Source organism: Octopus sinensis, linkage group LG2 (assembly GCF_006345805.1).
Source record: "Octopus sinensis linkage group LG2, ASM634580v1, whole genome shotgun sequence".
NCBI lineage: Eukaryota > Metazoa > Mollusca > Cephalopoda > Octopoda > Octopodidae > Octopus > Octopus sinensis.
The window spans coordinates 172,340,201-172,358,006 of NC_042998.1; the positions used below are offsets into that span (position 1 = coordinate 172,340,201).

Consider the following 17,806-nt stretch of genomic DNA (forward strand, 5'->3'; position numbering starts at 1 on the left):
AACTGCCTTTTTCCCTCTATTTTTTATCCCATTTTTGATCATTCTGCTGTCAACTCCAATGACTGATCCTTCTGTTGGGTTTACCCAAAGTGCTTCACTTCCCCAAGCATTTTGCTCATAATAATATTTATAATATTATAATACTTATAATATTTTCTATATTGCTTTTAGGCATTGTTGATGGCAAATGTGCTGCTATCATTCTTTAAACACTTCTCTCCATTTCAGTTTTGTATATTTCTCTGCCTTACAATTTGGAACACTTTATCCCTCTAATAGTACAGAATATGTACAGACTTTTTGTTTTCTGATTCTTCCTCTTTATTAAGTACACCTGATATCTAGCTTTTTCTTAATCACCTCATATTGTTCTCTGCTGCCCCTTTTTTGTTTCAGTCTTTCCAGGCCTGTCTATTAGCTATTATGGTTCTATCTACTGTTCCACAACCATATCACCTTCATTCAATCTGGCAATAATTATGCATTAGGTTATATTGTAGAAACTTCAGGTTGTTCTTTATAAGTCTCTATTTCCTTTTTCCTTCTGTCATACACATCAGCTAGTACATCTCTGGATCCACATCTTGGTCAAGAGCTTGTTCATCTTCCATATCTTCCTTTTCCAAATTACTTTGTTGTTCTGGTCAGTCTATCTCTTTCTCTGAAGTCATTGATAATTACTGTGTTGAGTGGTATATTCTTCACCTTGGAAAGGCTTAGCGTCCATAACAATCTTTATCTCATTTCCTGGTTATTGTAAAGTATATATGGCATGTGTCTTTACTTGATAGGCAGGTGTTGCAAATAGACAGGTCACTGGTTTCACGAAATTTCAATACTTGTGATCCTTCCTTACGCCCTGTCTCATATCCATTTAAACCTGCTATCAATTACATGTAATTGGAGCAGACAAATTGTATTTTTAAAGTTTTTAATCACAGTTATTTCTCATGTTTAGAGCAGTATATTTGCCTAAATCATTTGGGCAATTGAAAAATATATTAGAAAAATACAACATAAATTCTTTCTTAGCTGATTGGAATTTATCTTACTAGCATTTTGAAATTGATATCTTTCAAAACCTTTACAGCTTATAAGCAGTGATTGCACTTTACTAAATATCATTACAGCTGATCTCTTTTAACATAGTAGCATTATGTAACTCATTGTTTTTCTATATCTCTCAATGCCAAATGAATGTAAGTAACTATTTATGTCACGTTGATTCTATATAGTTCCACTCCTCTTTTATTTCTTTGTTATGAATTGCAGAAGGTTCACATCTTTAACATGATTGTATTTGATGAATGTAAATGGCATTATGCTTTCACCTTAGAAATCTTTCAACAGAATTACCACATTTGCCTTATTTACCCTCTACCTAAATTTTATAGTACACCAAGACAAATAAACCCTGTTGTAACATACATTGTTTGGATATATTTTCAGATAGTTTTTCAAATGCATATGTTATTTCCCCACTTCAGACATATATAGATACTCTTATTGTTCTTGTCAGTAATTTAGAATGGGAAATATCAAACAATATTTACGACTCTGTTACCGTGTTACATAGGTATTTGAATGTGTTATGTTAACTATCTACTTTGTACTATTATGTTAATTACTATAATACCATTAATTCTGTTATTGTTAGTTATTTATTGTGGCTGTTACAATCAGTTGGTTGTTACGTAAAATATAAAGAGAGTAAATGGCAGTCAGTAGAATATAAGAAGCTCAGCTGAGTGGGCAACAAATTATATAATTTCATCAATTCTGTTATGTTGGTATCCAAGTGATTTAACTCTCTAATGTCCCTGTCTATTTAACTCTAAACAGGAACAACTCAGCATTGTAAAAACAAATAGTAGGAATACATAAATTGTAGTTTGTTTCCATAGAAGTTACAAGAATGATTATCTGTGATAAGCTGGTATCCTATCCAGAGGGTTATTTACTTCACTTAACCTGCACCAAATGAAACCATAAGTGTAACTTTTGGAGTCAATAGGATGCTGGCTTGTTAATCAATAACTTTCCTCCAGCTAACAATTGCATTGTGTTCATAGTAGGCACATAACTCTGTATATACTGAGTATTTCTTCCATTTTATTGAGCACAACTATTGCTACTGAACATATTTAATTGTGTATAATATGCTCTTTTTGCCTAGAGATTTTTAAACGTAGAAATTAAGGGTGATTATTATACACAAAGCAAATATTTAAGATGGCATAACCAGAAGTTATAACTTGTCCCAGGTAACTGATGTGTAATGAAGAGTTTAACCCTCTAATGTTCAGATTAATCTGTCAAATGTAATGCTTATTTGTTTGTTATTTTGAATTATTCAGGTTCAAGTGGGGTGTCCACAATATTTGCTTGTGACTTTAATTTTTTTTTGCATACAGATTTTAAATTTTGTCAGTGGGTGCTTATATACTAGTGGATTATAGTTATGTAATTTTCGCTGATTTTGCTGATTAAATATGACATTTATGGGCAAGTAAAACAGGTGTAAAAGTAATAACATTATAGTTAAATACTAAAATTGAAATTCTTAATGCATTTTACCTGTTTGATTTGTTACTAAAATTATTCCAGTTATCAACTGCCAACAATTTTGTCACTTTTCAAGATGTGGTACATTATTTAAAATACAAGTATAATCAGTACAAGATTTTTTTCTTTCTCTATATTTCATTCAAACATTTTCAATGAAAATAAAGTACAAAACTCTTTTACTAGTCAATATACCATTGGCTATGTACTCTTATACAATTTAATGAATACATTTACTTAACAGAATGTGTCTAATAAAAAAAAAAGCTCATTAACAGGTGAAGCAAAGGTGAATACAGATGTGTAACATACTGAAAATTAATATGTATTTCTTACTTTCACTTATTATTTGTAATGAAATGAAAGGAATATATGATAGTATTACTATGAAACAGCAAAATATAGTTATGCCTCATTTCTATCATGAAACTGTCCAAAGTACCCTTTACACAAGGGCACTGTGCAAAACAAACATATATATGAGGTCTCGACCTGATATCCTTTCATAGTTTTTCTTTTTTGCAGTGAGCACAGTCTGCAAATTTTTTTTCCTTCCATTTATTTTTTCCACTTTATGGAAGTCAATATTTTCTCTGTTGGCATCCACCTCAGTTAATTTTGCTTTTCTCCCAGTTCTGTGTTTTCTGGAAGAAAAGCCTTCACTTAACCGAGATGCAATGTCAACTCAAAATTTTAAATGATCATAGTCCTTTGATAGCAGAGGTACCTTGTGGCTTTTTACATAATGAATATATGAATTAACTATAGTTAGACATAACGCTGGAGATGTATGGTTCACCATACTGTGTATGAGGATTCCAGTAGTTCCACAGTTGAGGAAGCTGCTTGATACCAAACATAATGTTTATAGTAAAAAAAAAAAAGCTTGCATTTCAGCAGTATCAGTTGATTACCATAGTGGATCGGGTCTTCCATGGATAGAAATTATACATTGAGCAGATTTATTTCCTCCGTGACAGTTTCAAAAAAACTTTTCGGTAAAATTAAAAATAGTCCAATGGTCGAGCATCGGGAGGTAGACTGTATTGTGGACTAGTCTTTACTGTGAAATCGGGAATTGTGGTTGACGTAGTATCTTCAACCATGTTGCCATAATGTTTTCAATATCATTTTCATCACTTTCATTATCAAAATCTTCCTTGTACAATAAAAATTCATAAATTGTAGTTCAGTGAGTTGGGCGATTTTACTAAATCCATTGGAAATATTGAAATTTGTATTTGTTGATTAGATAGTATTTTATCACTCATCAAATTAAGTTATTTAAAAAAAAATTTTTTTTCAAATCCTGTATATTTAATTGTAAGGAAATTATTTATGAAGGCGGTGCTCCAGCATGACCGCAGTCAAATGACTGAAACAAGTAAAAGAGTAAATGTCAATGTGATTCATCTGAAGACAAATCACTGTTTTCATTTATATTTTGTACATCATCAAGAGTAAAACCTTTGAAGTTGGAATTGCTACCTGCTGACACCATATCATTAAAAACAAAGATATACACTTCAAACATTGGAACCCCCCCCCCCCCTCCAAGAAGTCTCAAAAATTTCGCCATATTTTCCCTTGAATAAAGGTGGGAAAACTTTGAGAATTCAGTAATGTGATTTGTTTACTTTTTTTAGCGATTTTGTAGAGGAATCAGATATGGCTGGATTTGGCTGGTTCAAATAAATAAAGGGGAATAATTTTTGGCCAGTTTTGGCTGGTCTAAAGATTAAAGGGTTAAACCATTATAATCTTGCATTTTATACCCATGTCAGAGATCATATCAGGCAAGGTTGTTTCCTGCTTTAGCAACACATCAAAATGATTTAAAGTAAAATATAAAACTGAATAGAAAATTGCAAAAGGACAAATTACTCTAGTAAATAGCTACTTTATCATTGTCTGTCCATAAAGGGATGAAATAGAGCTGCCACTGACATTTGAAATTAGAATACTGAGGTACAGTATGGTTATATAATTTACTCATAAATTATAAAGCTCAATTTATACATAAATTATGATATAAAGTAATTACTAAATAAATAATGAAGTATTTTTAACTATATTATATAAGCATTTGAAAGAAATAAGTTATAACTTTGAAAATGATAGCCCTGTAAGTAAATATATAACAAATTTGAACCACATGTGTGTGTAAAAGATAAGTTTCAGTGCAGCGAAAATAAATTCAGGAAGTAGGTGAAATGTGTTCAGGCACTTCTAGAATTAGGAAGTTACCAGACCTTACCTAATCCATTACATTTTGCTGTAGCTCTGTTTCGTTCAATTAAGCCCATGATGGTAGCTAGTCAAATGCTTTGCAACAATTTCCAGTTGTGAACTACAATTTTACTCAGCATATTCAGATTTCTTTTCAAGTCCATCTTCAGCAGCTTATTAGCTCTAGACATATCAATCTTATATATATATGATCTGTTGAAATATACCATGTAAAACTAAACTGACATAAAACACCTGCAACAAGATTATTTATAGGCCTATTTATAGGACTGATCAAATTCATGGAGCAATACAGGTGTTTAACATTTTACTGACCATAGTCAAATGTTAAACAATAGACAGGTTATTCATGCCAAACTGCCAGGTGAATGAAAATCATGAATTGATATTGAATGAGACTATTCTGTATTTTCCTTCAGATTAATTATCATTTGAGTTTGGCAGACTCACAACTGGATTTAAATTGATTTAATCCTTTTGCTACCATATTTGTTATAATAACACTTTGTTGTATTTAATTTTGAAAACAATGAAAAATTTGGCAAAATAACTTATTAGTCATTATTAAACTGGTGTTTTGAAATATAAATTAGCATGAAATTTGGATGGAAGGGTTTAACTTTGATCACTTTGAAATAGGAAGATCGTGCAGGTGGCACGTAAAAAGCACCCACTACACTCACGGAGTGGTTGGCGTTAGGAAGGGCATCCAGCTGTAGAAACATTGCCAGATAAGACTGGAGCCTGGTGCAGCCTTCTGGCTTCCCAGATCTCCGGTGAACCATCCAACCCATGCTAGCATGGAGAATGGACGTTAAACGATGATGATGATGATGATGATGTATCATACGGTGATAGGTTAGTATTAAAAAGGTTAATCATTTATTCATAGGGAATAATCAGACAAAAATTGACTGTGAAAAACTGGATGTTTGTTGCAGGAAAGGAGTGACAGGCTAATTTTTAATATCTTCATTAGCAACATGTGATAGACATGTCATGCTTGCTTCATGTTATGAAAGTCATAATATTTGTCTCAGAAAAGAAGTATTGAGAACTTAAAATTAAATGGAAATGTTAATTTATTGGCATTTAAATTCATTTCCATATTCTGAAGTGGTAAGCATGTCATATTTCTTATGAAAGTCATGATATTTCAGTGCTCTCTCAGAAAAGAAGTATTGCGAACTTAAATAATTTAAATGGAAATGTTTGTTAGTTTATTGGCATTTAAATTTATTCCCACATTCTCAAGTGGACTGTTGACCACAATGTTGATATGGAAAAGCTGTTTATATCAGTTTTAAAATTCAGTGTACTAAAGTTTTTTGTTTTTTTTTAAAGTATTGGGTTGTCCAGAAAGTGTGTGCCGATTTATAGTAGTTTACATTTCGACTTATTTTAGAACATGGTTGAGTCCATAAAATAGGATTTGACTACACCTCCATTTAGAGTACAGTTTAAGCCATCTTTTCGTGGAAGAAGATTTATGTTCCTATAACCTGTGTTAATTCTGTAACCCTTTAAAATGGAAGATAAGAAAGTTCATTTTCGGCACTTGATGCTTTGGGAATAAGACAAAAATTGCTGCAGCTTGGCTGGGATGTGTTACCCCACCCTCCATATTCACCAACATTGCTTCTTCGGATTTCCACTTATTCAGGTCTCTGCAGAATAGTCTTAATGATAAAAATTTTAATTCGTTGGATGATGTAAAAAGATACCTTGATGAATTCTTTGCCATAAAACCACCTCAATTCTGGGAAGAGGATATTTTCAGGTTAAAAGAAAGATGGAGACATGCAACAAAGTGGTTCATATTTGGTTCTTGCCTTTAAAAATCGGCTTGAACTTCCCAGACAACCCAATATAATATTGTTTGAGAACAAGTTTTGTGTATATAATCCAGGTTCTCAGCCAAATGAGGGACATGAAAATAACTTGGTTCCTAGTTATTAACCACCATTCCATGGCAAGACCATATTCGTTTTAACCTTTAAGCAGTTAAACTGACTGTATCTCTTTCTCTCTTTCTCTTTCTCTTTTTTCAGTCATTTGACTGCGGCCATGCTGGAGCACCACCTTTAATCGAGCAAATCGACCCCGGGACTTATTCTTTGTAAGCCCAGTACTTATTCTATCGGTCTCTTTTTGCCGAACCGCTAAATGACGGGGACATAAACACACCAGCATCGGTTGTCAAGCAATGCTAGGGGGACAAACACAGACACACAAACACACACATACATACATATATACATATATACGACGGACTTCTTTCAGTTTCCGTCTACCAAATCCACTCACAAGGCTTTGGTCGGCCCGAGGCTATAGTAGAAGACACTTGCCCAAGGTGCCACGCAGTGGGACTGAACCCGGAACCATGTGGTTGGTAAACAAGCTACTTACCACACAGCCACTCGTCCAAATACTAATGTTTTACGTTCAAACCAACTAGATCTGGCCTCTCACACTTATCCTACATTGTCATTCTAAAAATAAATAACCACATATAGGCACAGGCATGCCTGTGTGGTATGAAACTTGCTTTCCAATCACATGGTTCTGGGTTCAGTCCCACTGTGTGGCACCTTGGGAAAGTGTCTTCTACTATAACCTCGGACTGACCAAAACCTTGTGAGTGGATTTGGTAGATGAAAACTGAAAGAAGCTTGTGTGTGTAGATATATATATATATATATATATATATATATATATATATATATATATATATGTATGTCTGTTCCCCCCCCCACCATTGCTTGGCAACTGATGTTGGTGTGTTTACGTCCCTGTAACTTAGTGCTTTGACATCAGAGATTGCTACAATAAGTACTAGGCTTACAAAGAATAAGTCCTGGGGCCAATTTGTTCATCTGAAGGCAGTGCTCCAACATGGTCACATGACTGAAACAAGTAAAATAATAATATAAAAAAACATCATTGAAATATCAACATTACAAGATAATGCATTCATTCAAAAACAATGTAAATAAATAAGCATTACATTTGAATAATCTGAATGCTAAAGGGTTAAACATAAAAATATACTTCACTTTGCTAAATTATTTCATTCTTGCTGACTTTCAAACAGTTATATGCAAATTAGCTTACCTGTTATCAGTATATTTTTATGTAGATGTAATTTGCAAGCTCCCTGTACAATGTCAGTGGACTTTGATAATGATTTGTGTTAGAAACCATTATGGTTAATCTAACATCTATGTTGCTTAGCCATTATTCACTTCAGTATGTTTTAGTATTGTGATACAATAAATTTAACATGAAACACTAGTTAATAGAGAAAATACTAAAAGGTGAATCTGGTTTTTCTTTTGTAATGAAATAACTAAGTCTGTTGTTCCGGTCAGTCCACTCCTAGAATAATTACAAATTCTTGGTAACACAATTTACTGGTTTGATTTACAAAGGTTGTAGTAAATGGTTTTCACAACAGGCTGAATAATTTAGTTTAGGTTATATCAACAACTGCTGTATAATTTCTACATGCAGTAACGTATCATATAGACTATCTTCTGATTTTATTTTTACAAATGTGTTGCTCCTGTCCAATTATGAGAAAAATTAACATTTGATTCGAGATAAAATTTGTACCATAATAATAAGGCAAGGTATATTACAAAGGAAATTTTTTACTCCTGTTATTCATCTTTTATTTTTGTAAGGGAGTTATATTATGTTTACAGTTAGTCAATCTTACAAGGATTTTTAGAGTTTTAATCTAAAATGTTAAAACGGTAAGTTTTCCAGGGTTCAGTTAGTGTGTCCAACTCTTATTGTATTTTTTGATTTTTTTTCCTTCTTTTTTTTTTTTTGGTATGTGTTTGTGTTTAATGCTGTTGACAAATGGACATCTCTTCTAACCAAATTTTGATGATCCTGAAGCTCCTTGTATCCCATTGATTTCTTTTAATATATATATATATTTTGGTATTTTTTTTCTCTTTCCTTGCAGGTTATTTGCAACACTGCTCCTCCACATGTTTTCTATCTTCCTCCTTTTCTAATTGTGACTACTACCCTCCTTGTAATCCCCTTCCTCACACTCATTTTATTTCTCTCATGGTATCTACCCATTAACATTAACTAAAACTTTTTCTCTTTTACAGGATACCTCCTGCAGGCTAACTGAGCCTACTTCCAAGTTTTCTTGTGATTCCTCATTTATTCACAATCTATCCATAGTATACCCCTTACTAATTCTACTGCTGTGTCATCTCATTTCATTTATCCTCAATTTCTTCTCCCACTAATTACTCATAAGTTCCACACTGCGATTTACTTTTTGCTAGTCATCACCAATATTTGTACTTCTTGCTGGCACTCTTCAAAATAATTGCTTTCAAATTTGGCAGATTTTTTATTAAATCTTAAATAAATATCATCAGAAGGCTTTAGGCACTGCATTTTATAGTGCATCAAGTGATAAACATCTCAGTAAGAAAAATTTTTCAGTTTTGAAAATTACAAATGATACCTGATTATTAATAAAACATTTCTTGATTAATGTTAATGATACTTTGTATATGTTCATCAAAAAAAAAAAGAGAAAAGAAAAGATTTATTTATTTTATATATTAGCTTTCCTTGGACAATGTATAAAGTATTACTTTAATTAATTCTTTTTATAATGTTTCACCTGCTACCATGTGTAAATAAATACATTTTAATCTAGATTTTAATTCAAATTTTTAATGCAGCTTCCCAATTTTTAAAATTGTTAAAGCATCTTAGTTTCTGGAGAGCTCTAATTGCATATTTTTTTTTTCTTTCAAATCTATGTTGGGTGTTATTCATGATGAAATTAAAGTTGCATTGTTAATTCGACTGGTAATTTACCTGTTCATGTTATTGGCCACTTTGAAAATATCAGCTGCTATTATACACAGTTTTAAGATATATTTGTATGGATTATCCTACTTAATCATTCTATATCTTCATCATTTTATTTTCACTTTTCCAATACTAACTTTATAATTGCTCAAGCATTGAGATTGCAATAACTGTGTTGTATAAAAAAAAGATATGTCAGCAGTGCATAATTCCTTCTGAAATCAACAATTAAAAACTCACTTTACATTTTTACAGTCTTTTTTTTCTAATACTGAATTTGCTTTTGGAGAAGACACAATTTGATTTTCCCATCAATAAAAATTGGAAGATTTAGACTATTTCTCCTTAAGTCATCTGTTCAGTTTGAGGGAACCATAAGTGTGCTAGGCTTGTATAATATATAGGTGTATTGCTAAGAAACACCTGAAAGCTTGCTTGATTGCCATGAAACCTGCAACTCTATTATATGCTATTAGTATGTAATGTAACATCTGATAGTTAGCATGTTAGTAAACAGATGAAATATTTTAATTGTCAGTAACAGCAGGGAATGAACCAGATATTTTCCTTCTGTTCCATATGTTGGACTATTTTTGATTCTGCTAGCTTTTATGCATGCATTTTCTGCAATTCAGTTGTTTGTCTCCTTTCAGTAACTGGTAATTAGTAAAAATTTAGTCGTATAAAAGACTTGCCATATGTCATTAGGGCAAGAACATGAAACCAGCAAGTGGTACTAATATTGTGGCAAATCAATTGTATGCTGTTAATTTACCAAGAACCAAATATATTCAATCATGAAATACTTTCTTTCAGTCTTTTTGTTGTGTTACTTCTTCAACACAGTAGTGTAGCATCATTTTAGCCATTACTCAAAAGTGAAACCCCACCCACCCCCACTTAAAATTTTTTTTGTTTAATTATCTATTCTATATCTAGTTTATGAAACAGTTTTATGTACATATCACTTTTAAGTAATGGTATAAATTTATGTTACGATCCAGTTTTTGTTACTTTTGACCTGAGGGGAAAATAAGGTTGTTTCTCCATATTGCCATAGATTGTAACTATATAATTTTAAACATAATGTATACTTTTGATAGAAATTTTTTTCTTGAGTCATAGATATTTTGGAAAACTTGACAAAATTCCTTGTAATACTTTTGTTATTTTGAGTTAAAATCCTGCTGGGGTTGACTTTCAGCTAACTGGACTCAGTAAAAGCCAAGAATTCAGTTTTTTTTTTAAAGTTCTGGTTTATTTTTACTGATCAGACGTTCCAACCATAACCATCCCATTTTTGATCTTTCAGACAGTGAATCTATGGTCTCTCTCTCAGAGCTGATGGGGGCTGAAGTGAATTAAATTAGGCTATTTGGAGCAGGTTAAGGGACTATTTGAGATTCCTCATTTGGATTGTTAGTATACCAGTCAAGTGCTAAGCTTTATTAAGTAAACACACATGTATCACAAAATTTGTGGCTTTGTACCAGATTGAGAAACCCTGTTATATGTGAGGGATACTTCTGTCAAATACATTGTATGAATATTCAGTTTTTGTTAAATGACCTTCACAAATAATTTCTTTATATTAATGAAATGTATGTGCTGTACATTAGCTCACTCACTCCTCTCAAATTAACGCTACCTGAACAGGTGCACATTGCACCAAATGTCAGGTTTCACAGTGATTGCTGAGCAATATGAGATGTGTTTTGCTCAAGAACACAATGCACTACCCAGTCCAGAAAATGAAACCACAATCTCACGATTGTGAGTACAGCGCCCTTACCATTAGGCCATGCATCCTCACTATGTTATCTGTCTATCCATTCACAGACACACACATACACTCACAATTTGATATTCCAGTGATCTGATGAGCTAGCTTTCTTCATCTGCAATGGTTTGTGAATATACAATTGTATAATGTGTAGCGTGCATATCAATATGGACATGTAAACAATTTATTATACACTGAAATTTATTATTGCGTTAAGAAGGCTGTGAAATGGCCAGTTGAAGAATTCTTTTTGTCTCCAAGATGATGGCAAAACAGCTGTGATGTATTAAATTCCTCATAACGTTTAGTGACCTTTTCTTTCAAGATGAAATCCAACCAAAACTGACTTTCCTTTCCAGTACACTTTAGCCAGAAATTATCAGTTATATACACTTCCCTGACAAACTTGTAATCATTTCTATACTGTAATATATGCTAATAAGTGATTTGTCAGTGTACAGTAATAATGGCAATCTTTCGGAAGAAGGAACAACACTAATGTCCAGCCTTTTTCTTTGTATTCAAAGCTTAGATCCCTTTGGAGATGGTTTTTCCTTTTATTCATGTGGAGCTTAATCAAAACAACTGTGAACATAAGATGTACTTATCCCCACCACAACACATACTAAAAGAAAGTCTCAAAAATAATCACCCAAGGCCCTATGTAGGAAGTTGGGCCTTCTATAAGCTAATATTACACACTTTGATGCACTAAGCTCTTTTCATGAATATGCATTTCTAAAATTGGGGTGTATCTAATGTGCCTGTGTGTCTTTCATGTCATCAAATATGGTAGCTTATTTAATCAGTCACACCCTCAACCTCAGAATTTGTGGATTGGACTCCTTATTGGAAATCATCATCATCATATAATTTGAGACCAAAACATTTAGAATAACTATTATTGTCCTTTCAGGTCACTTTGTATTTTAAGAATTTTCTAATATTTTCTTTTCAATTTTTAAAATTTTCTTTTTTTCTTTCAAGTCAATCTTTCTTGTTTATTTCTTAATGTATAGTGCAAATTTCATCTATTTCTGAATTGTTTCCGTCACTTTATTGAAAATTTTCGTCTTTGTGTACATTGAATACATTAGGAAGCAATGGAAATGAAGCTTTATCCTTTCAGCAAATGATTCATCAAAATTAATGCTTTTAGTATATTAGCTTTATATCACATAACATTGACTTCAACATGTTGAATGTAATCCAGTGTTAGAGAATTTGCATTTTTCATTTTTTTTTTCTCTTTTCTTTTACTCATGTTCAAGAAACCAAACTAACATTTTCCAGGAGATTTAAAAACGGAATTAGTTCAGTGTAGGACTCTTCCCTCAGGCTTATTGGATTGGAGTGCTACCTATTTTTTTCATATTTATGGAAGTATTCTCCTCTTTTCAGAGAAGCTACCATTGCTCATAATTCTTTAGTGTTGCCAATTGCCCATAGCGCTTGATCTGCTGTCATCCACAAATCATATTTCATATTGAAACAAACACACACGCACACATTCTCTATCTCCCCCTCTCTCTCTTTATTGTATTTTACATTTTGTTCTGTAATTCTAGATTTCAATTAATCACTGAAGTAATCTTCCTAATGTTGATACACTGACATTGTCCTTATTGCTCTCTTCAAATAAATGGTATTTGAGCTAAATCCTTCGATCAAGATAAAACTCTTAATAGCATCATGCAAATTCTTGAGGAGGTAGACGGTGTAGATTATGTATTTAATCAACCATTGCGCCTATTTCACTATCTGTATGATTATAGAATAAGTTACCTTTCACATTAGTCGACAGAATTTTATTCAAAATTAATCTTAGTAACTTTGCCAGTGATCCAGTGACATTTGCTAACTTGTTTGTTGAGTGCAACCACATAAAATATCAAATCACAGGTAATATTTAGCTGTGGCATCTCTGAAATTCTGCTTTGTCATTATTCTTGGTACTCTCTGATAGAACTTCAGTCCATGGTCCTTGACTTATATTCCAATACTTTAATATTTCCATCTTATTGCATGGGTGGGGTGGGGTTTAAGTTGTTCTGTTTTCAGTAGTCAAATTCAATCATCTTGGCAAGTAAAAATGTAAACTAGAAGTAATGGAGCAGACTATTAAATCATATGGAGAAACCAAAATCATTTTGAAATTCATAAAGCATTTGGGCAAATAAAATCTTTTGGTAAAGCTAGCTTAAATGATATGCACTAATCTTAATGTAGTAATTTGTTCTTCTTTCTCATTGGTTTAAAATATATTAATATGCAGGTTGTTTATATTCAAAAGACATATTCACCAATTTCAAAATTTATTTCTAGTTTGTCTGAGTTGTTTTAGTTAAGTCTCAATATAAACATGTACTAGACTGTTTTTTAAGAAAAATAGTTCAGTCTGCCATTTATCTATATTGGTTCATCCTTATGTTGTTAGTCATGAAAGTATTCTTGTGTTGTGGCTATATAAAACCTATCTGATTTCTGTCTTGTGGAAAAATTTTGGAGGAAATGATTAAACCATGGCAGTTATTGTATAATGTTCTTATGATTTGGTTGTTGTTTAACTCTCGTCTTGATTAGCTTTTGAATGCCTATGATAAAAGGTCTCCTAGCTAATATTATCTTGCTTCCCTGTCTTCCTGAAACGTAGTATACCTGAGAGTACATTGCCTGATGCGTTTTTTCATTTATGATGGAGTGTCATTTGGTTACTATTTCTTGCAAATTTCTTTGCTGGCTCTGGTTATGAATTTGAGAGCTAAGCGACATTGTATAATACTAGTAAGTAATAGTTTATTGTATTGAATTAGTCAGTTGTCTGTACCATCTTTACTGTATGTAATAGGATTTATGAAGAATTCTGTTGTAAAAAAAGAAAAAAAAAAGTAATTGCTTTAACTTTCATATAAAATTTTTGTTTTCCTTATTTAATTTTAAAACATGTCGTAAGGCTTTCTGGATTTAAAGAATGAGTTAGACACACGAAGGTTATTTATCATTGGACTATTATCCTTATTTCAGATGCTTCAGATTAATACCCTATATTCAGCTGTTTCTTAGAATGCTGTTTATATATAAACTTGTGTAAACTGATACCAGAGAATAATTACATAAGAATTTAAATTTAACTCTGCAAAACATTGACGTAAGAGTTGATTAGATTTCTCTGTTGAATATGTATCTTTGTTCAAAAAGAAACTTATACACTTGAGCATTGTTTAACAGTTTTAAGACGTGTGGGTTTTGTGTGTGTATGTGTTAAGATATATATATATATATATTTAATAGGAATTTATATTACTCTCCAAGTTAGCATTTTCTTTTATAAATATTTTGTTGGTGGATCTTTGATCAATTGAATGATTATTTTCCCTTTTATAGTTAAAAGGGTTTCTGTGGTTATTTCATAGTCTCTCTTTTCTTCAGTTGCCCTTGTACAGTTTTACAGATTTTTTATTTCAGTTACGTAATATACATAATATTTTTGGATAGGTATTCTCTTTAAAGAAGGAATTTAAAATGTGATATTACCTAGCTCTAGGTTTGTATATGAATACAAAAAATTAAGATAGATATTGACTTGGCATCTGAGAGGGAATGTTTCCTCATCTGGCTCAGACTGACTCTGATGTTGGATATTATTAATAATAATAATAATGATGATGATGATAAACTTTCATTCTTGTTTTCTATGAATTGTGGGTCTGAAATAATTAAGGACTAAAAAGTAAATGCACAAATATATGGTGCTTTAATATTTGTAATTTATTTATATTTAGAAGTAGATGAGGAATATATGGATAATTTCTTATTTTTAGAAGTTTACTCATTTAGTTTTATCAACATCATCATATGATAATAAAAATCTTTAGAAATCAAACCTGCCATTTCCATGTGAATTGTTTCCATATGGATTGTTTTGCTCTTTTGGGCAAGACATGATTGCCAAAACTACTTCATTTTTTTAATCCTGTAACCCAAGTTTCTAATTACATTAAATTATCATAAATCACCTTTTCCAAGTATATGCCATCTGAAAGAAGCACTTGTATGCCAAACAACCAGATCAAGAGATTTTGCATTATACAGATTTGTTATATCTCCAATTATTTAAAATTTAGAATTTTAAATATATATTGTTGTACATTATTTACAATGGATGGATAGGTGTCCTCACCTTGTTTGTTGTTGCCACATTTTAGTTGATGTACTTTCTAGTCTTCATCAGGTGTTCTGGTGGAATTTCAAACCCAGCCCTTTATTTGATTAATGGAGTACTCTGTTCTCATTCCTAAGGTATTCTGTTTTGCTGATGTTATTTCTCAAGTCCCTGCCTGGGATTGAACTGGGATTGAAGCATAGCATGGGCTACTAACCCTCAAATTCTGAATTCAATCCCAGGCAGGGACTTGGGAAATAATATATACAGAAAAAAATAATATCAGCAAAAACAGAAACCTTAGGAACGATAATAGAGTACCCCATTAGTCAAATAAAGGGTTGGGTTTGAAATTCCACCAGAACACCTGATGAAGGCTGGAGTGTACATCAGCCAAAATGTTGTGATAACAACAGACAAGGTTAGGACACCTATCTGTCCATTGTAAATAATGTACATAATTCCTCATCTCAAAAATATAGACTATAGATTGTTGTATTCTAATTTCATGTTAACCTTTATTGACATTGTTGAAATTCTGTTTTTGTTCAGTTATTTAATACATTAAGAAGAATCAGTTTTATTTTTCTAATATTTTTTTAGTTTGTTAATGCTAAATGACACGAAAAACATTAATACTATTCACCTATATTTGTCTACACATGCATACACATATTTGATTGTGTTGCTGTTTGGTTATCTATGTTTTGCATTAGCATATCTTGAATCCTTCACATAATCTTAGAGACTACAGGTGTTGCCATTTTTTCATGCTGACATGTGTTATGATAGTTGTGTAGGTTATATATGTCCGAGTGTTGGAGCCAAAATTTAACAGTTGGATTTCTTTGTTGACCAATTCCATTCAGTGGAAGACCGGCTGAATTCACTAACATTGACTTTTTGACTTTAGAGACAGGCTGAAAGAAATTTCAGTTGATTGCAAAATAGGCATAAATGTGAGAAAAACTTGCTTTCGGTACAAATTTGTCTCCATGCTAAATAAGTTTTGAAACTGTTTTAGATATTTCTCTAACACATAATTTACTCACTCATTATTGTCATTGTAATTATTACAATCTCATTATAGAGATAGTATTTGACATCAAAGTAATTTCTCATAATGAATCTATAATTTCGCCTTTTCTTTCTTTTCTTTTTTTTTTTTTTAGAAGTGGTCTCAGTTTCATTATCACAAACTGTTAATCTTTCAAATTAGCATTTGACAATCCACCAAATCTTCCTCTTTTTTTAATTTCTTTATTTTCTTACCTGCTCTGGTGCTAGGTGGCACTTACATAGAATATTCACTACCTTGCAGAGAGTACAATATCTCCCCCACCACGACTTATAATTAAAATCTCCATATATTACCATGTCTGAATGCTTGTCTTATCAAATTGATGTAGTTAAATTTATATATAAATTATGGTATTTTATATTTTCTCAATCTGAATTGACAAAAATGTAGTTTTTTTTTTTTTTTTAATCCTTTTCATAGGTAAAATTTTATTTCGAAATAAACCTAAGGGGTTGTGACCCACTAATGTAGTGCAATGAAGTTGTTTAAAAATAAACACAAAATTCACTCTAAATTCAGAAAATGATTCCCCAAATAAACTTTTTAAATATTTGAGAAAGTACTTTGAATTTCCTTAAATCTTACCTTGTTTTGCTCTTCTATATTTTTACTATCTTTGGTAATAACATGATTTTGTTTAATCTGGTATAGACTAAATGCTTATTTCTTTTTCTTTTCTTTCCTATAAGCAGCTTAATATTAAAGAGCACACATCACATAAATTTCATTTCCTTATTCTATTCAGTTCCTGAAGAATCATTCCTCTGTGCCATTATGTGTAAATTATATACATATATATATATATATAAAACCTATGTCAGCACGGAAAGTGGATGTTAAATGAAGATGGTAGACATTTAGATTTTGATGTCTCTTTGTAATATTGTGGAATCCAGATTCACTTACTTCACGTACAAGAAAATTTCTCTTGATAAGCAAATTTTTTTAAAGTCATGATAGCCTCCACTTCACTCACCTACCATCAGTTTGTTGCCTCTTTCCCTATATAGTTGCTGCTTCTCTGAAGTTGTTTGTGCTACACTACTAAATACCTGGTACACATATATTTTCTTCCTAACGTTGTTACTCTCATTTTCTTCATCATACACTC

The 17,806-nt window shown here is 31.8% G+C and overlaps 1 protein-coding gene across 9 annotated transcripts in view; it reads left to right on the plus strand.

Annotated features, from left to right (window-relative positions):
- Positions 1–17,806, plus strand: part of LOC115229173 (protein phosphatase 1 regulatory subunit 12A) — a 216,354-nt gene that overhangs the window by 153,221 nt on the left and 45,327 nt on the right. The window lies entirely within an intron of this gene.